Source organism: Tamandua tetradactyla, chromosome 18 (genome assembly GCF_023851605.1).
Source record: "Tamandua tetradactyla isolate mTamTet1 chromosome 18, mTamTet1.pri, whole genome shotgun sequence".
Taxonomy (NCBI): domain Eukaryota; kingdom Metazoa; phylum Chordata; class Mammalia; order Pilosa; family Myrmecophagidae; genus Tamandua; species Tamandua tetradactyla.
In genome coordinates this window covers 13,854,598-13,861,423 of record NC_135344.1, presented here as the reverse complement: position 1 = coordinate 13,861,423, position 6,826 = coordinate 13,854,598, and the positions used below count along the sequence as shown (strand labels likewise).

General features: G+C 35.8%; 1 non-coding gene across 1 annotated transcript; it reads right to left on the bottom strand.

Moving 5' to 3' along the window:
• Nucleotides 1–4,277: 4,277 nt before the first annotated feature.
• Nucleotides 4,278–4,468, bottom strand: LOC143662856 (U2 spliceosomal RNA). Its single transcript, XR_013165624.1, has one exon. It is a non-coding gene; the product is annotated as a U2 spliceosomal RNA (small nuclear RNA).
• Nucleotides 4,469–6,826: the final 2,358 nt, after the last annotated feature.

The following is a 6,826-nucleotide window of genomic DNA, read 5'->3' as shown; positions in this document are numbered from 1 at the left end:
GCAGATATAAGAAATCTTTAAAGTATAATTCCTATATGAAAATTCAGTAATTATACTAAGGCTCATTTCACGATACTGACTTTGAAAATCTTGTAATGAGAAAAAGTTTTAAAACTAATGCTGAATTAGAAAACATGCTGTGTTGAAAATGTCCTACTACCTGGAACTTACTGAACATATTTAAAAGCCAAAGATGAAATTATAAAAAAAATTTCTCTATTCTGAAATTTTAAGAATTAATGATAATACAAATTTACATAGTTAACAATGGAATCCCTAAGCTAAAGTATTTTCTAGTATTTATGTACTTAATAAGCATCTGTCAGCACACTTAAGAGTTCTTTAAATCTTATTTCAGTGTACATAAATGTACATATCTTTTTAAGTTTCTTCATAAAAATGAGATTTTGAAAATAGAGAAATTCTGTAATTATTGAAAAGTGTATTATATTAGATTGATTTCACGTCTGCATCTAACTCATGCAAATACTGCTTAACTTCCAGGTAAATTCTGTTGCAGGCCTTTGGGAAATTCAATTACGTGATACAAATTAAATTGCATATTTCAAGCTCAACTACAGTTTTCCCTAGAAATATTCATCTAAAACACACCTCTGAAAAGCTAATACAATGTACCAAATAGTAATTATATTTACCAAATATTTATAAAAAATCACCATATTTACAAAGTAATTATGTTAAAAGATCAAAACATATTAAACTGAATTTCCCTCGGGATCTTGCAGTGAGTGGTCTATGAACCTATCTAGGATGAAAGCCCTTATAGTACTCTTGAGAGCTGTTTACCAAGTATTTCTGGCTCTCTGGCTTCTGGGAACTTGACAGCACTATTATGTTTGGGAGAGGTCAAGAGTCTAGTTTTCTTCACAGTGTTGATAACAGAAATTGCATTCATTATTTTTGAGCTCAACATTACTAGTTGTTAGGGAAATTTAAGTTCAATCCACAGTGATCAGATTAGGTGTTCCAGGTCAACAGTAGCATGTCACGTTATTGCTTTTTAAATTCGATGTCTCCAGATCAAGAAGAATCGTATTTCCCTGCGGTAAGGACAACTGTGTATCACTGAGAAACAATGGACATTGCATTGATGGCATAACTGGATGGGACTTAGAGGCTGCCCTCCCAGGACTGGTACAGCACCTATTGCCTGTGAAAGAAGAGGAGAGTGCATGGATATTTGGTGGCCAGTCATTAGGGGTCTTTACCGACTATCTCCAGCATTCCACCTTCCAGGTACATGGTCCTTCCAACTGCCCTTGCATTTGGCTCTGGCTGTATGACTAACTTTAGCCCATGAATTATAAACAGAAAGGTGGGTATCACCTGACCGATCTTCTGCCATAGTAGTGTTCCAGGTGGTATGTGCCCTGGCAGCCAAAGTCCTGAAGTACAACAGAGAGTGGACCCCCAAGATGACCCATAATGGAAATCAGCATCAGCAAGAAATAAACATTTGTGGGTTTGTTTTTTCTTTAAGTCACTGAGATTTTGGGGGTTGTTTGTTCCAGGAGCTTATCCCAGATTTATTGAAGGTCTGTGGGAATGAGAGGGAATCTTATTTTATTGCTTCTGGTGAAGTCTTGTAAGTATAGCAAGTATAATTGTGTAAAGGGAAATTGAGTTGAACTTCCTCTGCATTTGGTTTCTGTCAGGAGATACAGAGAAAATAAAACTTTAGGAAAAGGAGCCCATGCATCAACATGTGCACAAAGGCAAAATGCTTTGTTGCCTATTGGAAAATCAGAACATTCAAAAGAATAATAATTCTTTAAGACAACTTAAATCTCATTCTTTTTAATATCATTATGGCACTACTCCCATACCACCTCCAAAACAAATGAAAAAAACAAGGCTCGCAGAAGTGGCATTTGTAGATTTTTACCTAATATTCTCTTGCATGTAAAATTATCTTTTCATGTATCAGCATTCACCTCCTTTCTGTCTATCTCATATTAAGATTATCTTTGGATGTTAACTGGAAATTATTCCCTAATATTAGAAATTCCATTGAAGGAATACTATCAAATTTGTAGAAATCTTGCTGATAATCATAATTGTTATCATATTAGTTAAGCTTGTTTAATTTATTGCAATTAAGAACTATAGAAAATGATTACACAAGAAACTTCAACGGTTTTAGCACAAAATTTTTATGAGAAATACTTTGATATTCATAGTTAAGACACATATATGTTTGTTTAGGTTAAAATAAGGGGCCAAGAAGTTCTTTGTAGCCTAAAAAACAAGCAAGTTGTGTGGTTAGTTTATTTGGATGCATGTTGGAGAAATTCAGCAATAAATTGCCTCCTAATCTATCCCTCTTTGCCGCCATTTGGTATCTCTGTGCTAAATATATCCTTGAAAGGGGATGGAACCCTCTAACTTGATGTGTCTAATTAACAGCCACAGGTCAATGGCATACTCTCTGCATCTCGGATATGACTTGTTATGTTTGAATAATGATTCATGTCTGGCAACACTGGGAATTTGGCTCCAATTGCTCGGCTCCCAGTTTTAACCCATGTCACCTTAGAAAGAAAGGGCAACTGTTCAGCTATAATAGATTTACAACCGCACGAAATAAACCAGCATCTGACCTTGGCAACTCAGCTATTATATAAACACTTCTCATTTATGATATATAAAATCTTTCTCCCCCAAATTGCTTTGAACTGACACACTCTATTATCTTCTTGTGTGTTCCTTCATTAACAAGCTGATATAATTTGACATGTGCTCAAGATCAATTTTTCTAGGAAATTTTGCTCTAACAACCCATAATGCACACACTCCATCAACTGACAATATTGCCCCTAAATTCCAAGAGAAGGAAATGAAATCGTAAAGAGTAAAAAAAATGATTTAATTGCACCCTACTCTTCACTTATCTGCGATGTTATAAGTATCTGTCCTCAAAATCATAATCTTTCCTGCACTCTCAAATGAAAAGTGTTCCTTCAAGGCTAGGTATTTCCCTCTATGTGTCCTCAATCCTATGAGGCCTCGGATTCTCCAAAAGAGAAATGAGTTATTCTCATGTTATATGGGTTCTTTCTTACAGTGTTTAAACATATTCAGGTCAACATCATCCATAAACACGTAAGTGAGCAAAAACAAGAAATTAAACCGTCTGTAATTCTGCCTCTCCCTTCAGCTATCACTGAATTTTTCCTTACTTTCCTATTTTTAACACTTTGACTCAAAATTAAATCATTTGCTATAGCAAAAGTGACTAGGCCTTACCCTGTAAAAACTGTCAGTGCCACACCACTAAATAAATAAGCAAAATAAGCAGATTTTAGCTAGGAGACTAATGTTCAAGAAAAAAAGAGTTATTTTTAGGAAGTCTTTAAGATTAAAAGTGTCATATATACAAAATGGGAATGAAGTTGTTTTGAACTTATAATTTTATTATTAAAAGTCTTATTAGCTGTCACCTCTGTGTCTGTGTGTGTGTGTATTTACAAACCCATATACCTGTGTGTGTGGATTAGAGAAAGAAAGACATTAATAATAAACTATTTCATAAGTAAAAATAATTGTAACTACAACTTTTAAGAATATGTCAATTCTTATTTTTAGAATTACTTTTACTTATGAAATAGTTCATAATAACTATAAATGTCTTTCTCCCATGCATGCTCATAAATATAGCTATGTAAATACACATGTACACAGACAGACATATATAAACACACAATTAACTACTACAGAGTGATAAATTTGATAAATTTGAGATAAATTAGAAAAGTTTCTCACGCTCAAATATATCACTTTTTGTAGTAGTTGATTCTGATAAATAAAAATGGAAAAATTCAGTCATCTGAACAGTTTCCAATAGCCAGATACTTGACGTTTATGTAAATTCCTACGAGTGACTAACGTCTTGAACTTTTCACTTGAATGTTTTGTCAGTATATAGATACAAATTCCTTCCAGGGCAAGTGATGTTAGCATATATATTATGTAAATTAAAGATAAAGGAGAAAGGAAGAAAAGCAGTAAAGTTTCTTTATAGAGCACGCTATTGTATGAAACATTTAGAGTGTCAGTGGAATCCTCTCAAATATAAAAGAATGTACAATAAGTTTAAGGTAATTTTCAATAGACCATAATTTCAAACAGACAGAAAGATACAGAGAATAAAATGAAGACTACTGCAACTCCCAGTTGGTTTTAATACATATTACATTTTAAACATATTTCCTACCTATCTTTTTCTTTTTTATCCCCCCCCCCCCCCCCGCCCCCGTGGTGGGTGCACCATTCCTGGAAGTACTGCAATACTAGGTCGACGCGTGGAGTGGACAGAGCAAGCTCCTATTCCATCTCCCAATTCCAAAAATCCATTTAATATATTGTCCTTGGATAGAGGACGTATCAGATATTAAACTGATAAGAACAGATACTACACTTGATCTTAGCCAAAAGGCCGAGACGCGATCCTATCTTTTTAAGAAAGAAAATCTTATACATAAAATTAAAGCTCCAAACTTACTCTTCTTTTCCAGTTGCCTGCTTTTCTTCTCTAGAGACAGCAATATTAAGAAGTATATAGAACTCCTTTCTGGTATTTTTTCAAAATACTTTCATTACTTACATACATATCCACAAACGATATTATCAATTTGGCTTTTTTAGACATTGCATAAATAGAAATTTTCCATTAGTATTTTATAGCTTTTTAAACAATGCTTATGTTGTTATCTGAAACGTTCATTTTTAACTCAAATTAACTGTATTTTTTAAAATAATTTGTCTGCACTAAAGCATATACAAATCACTCATTTTAATTGCTATGCACTATTTCTCTCCTATTGTATGGATGAATAATTAGCTTACTCACCCTCTTATTGATGGATATTTGTATCCATCAGTACAAATAAGTATCCAGTTATTATTATATGTAGTGGTATTTTGCAATTACAGTCAGTGATGCAATGCCTCCTTGTGAAATTTTCCAGGGCTTATGGAGAAAAACAGAAGTGTTTCACTAGATATTGCCAAAAATTTTTAACAAAATTGCTTAAGTCTTTAAGATTTCTTAAATTAGGGGCATTAAACTGCCCTTCAGTTCTTTCTTATCACCCATAAGATATGTTCAAAAATTGAACCTCTCCAGATGGCCTTTCCTAATTAATTCTAAATCATCCAGTTTCCTTTTTAATCTGATGGCTCAGCCTTGGGAGATTAATGCAAGAAGATGTTAAAACACAGATCTTTCCATCTCGGTTTCAAAGGGAACTCCCAACCAGAAAAATATATATATATCTGCCAAGTACACCCACATCTTTAAAGGAGGGGATACCCCACTTATACAGAACACACTAAGACATCTTTCATTTCTCTTCTATGTTGGCAGTAGAAGAGACCAGGAAAAAGAGGACTATTTGGAACAGAGTTTCTTTGTTGTACATGCCCTCCTTCCTGTACTGAGGAAAGGGAGATTCCATTTCCCATTCCCCGAAGCCAAAATAAGGCATTTAAAGAGTCACAGGGAGAGCTTCAGATGAGGCTCCTAAAGTTTGGCAAACAAAAGGACTCGAGTCTGAGGAGCCGCTGAAGAGTTCAAGGGCAAGTGGCAGTTGCTGCTTCTGCAGCCCTGGTTGGAGAGGTTAAAGGGAGCTGCCCTGGCATCAGTGGCCCTGTTCCCAGCACAGCCCAGCTGTGGGTATCAGGGACACCCGGCCGGTCTCAGGGAGAGCCAGCAGAGTGATGGAGTTCCTGCAATCCCAGAGGCTAAGAGGGACCCCTGAGAGCCCACACAGTCAAGGCATTGCCAGGGTCTGGGAACTGGAATCAGAGGCTCCCAGCAGTGTACTTCCAGGGAACCCAAAGCCACCAGGAGAGGAAGAGCCCAAAGGATGGTGACACCAGCCAACTAGCACCCATGTCAGGCCGTAACTGAAGCAACAGCTTAAGTCCTTGTCCCTTTTTCTAGTCCCTTCCTCCTGTGACCTGACCTAGAGGAATCAAACAAATCAGAAGGAATTAGAGCAGAATGTGAATCCAAATAAGGAGACTAAACTGCCCTTGAACCCCTCTCCCACTGCAGGCTTCCAAACCTGACAAAGACCCGGTTGGTGGAAGAGAGAAATCTTAAGTTTTAAATTGAATTAAGCATGGAATTATGTATTTAGTCTTGGCTTGAGTTTTTATTGGTTTGAGGACTTTTTATCACATGAGAATGGAAAAAAAAAAGCAAAGCAAACAACTGTGCGGTATGCCTGAGATGTTATCGAGGACAGAAATAAAAATCCAACAGAACAATTTTAGAGATTTAGTGGGAAACTAAATGAGAATGTTTCTGTTATACACTTTGAGTTCAGCTTATTTAGTAATCTGTTGACATGCAATAATTGCTATTCTCACTTTTTCAAAAAAAATTTACTTAAGGCTTTCTATGTGGTAGATGTTTACAATACAATGGTGAAAAAATAGATATGCAATACCAATTTAATAGAGAAAGGTAGACATTCAACAATATCACCGCAATAACTATGTAATTACAATTGTGATAGATGCAGCAGAGGGAAATTACATGGAATTATGAGAAAAAAATTAAGTGGGGGAACTAATCCAGACCCAGGAATATAAAGGGAATCTGGGACCTGCAGCCTAAAAAGGATTAAGGTGATTAAGGAGAGAGAAGGGAACACATTTAAAAGGTACAGCATGTGCGAAGGGCCGCGTGTGGAAAAGGATGTTGTTAGGGAGTGGAATCAAAGCTGGTGTGTTGAACAGGGATTTGCCAGCAAATAAAGATTGAGAATTATGTTGATGAACATGTGCCAGATCATGT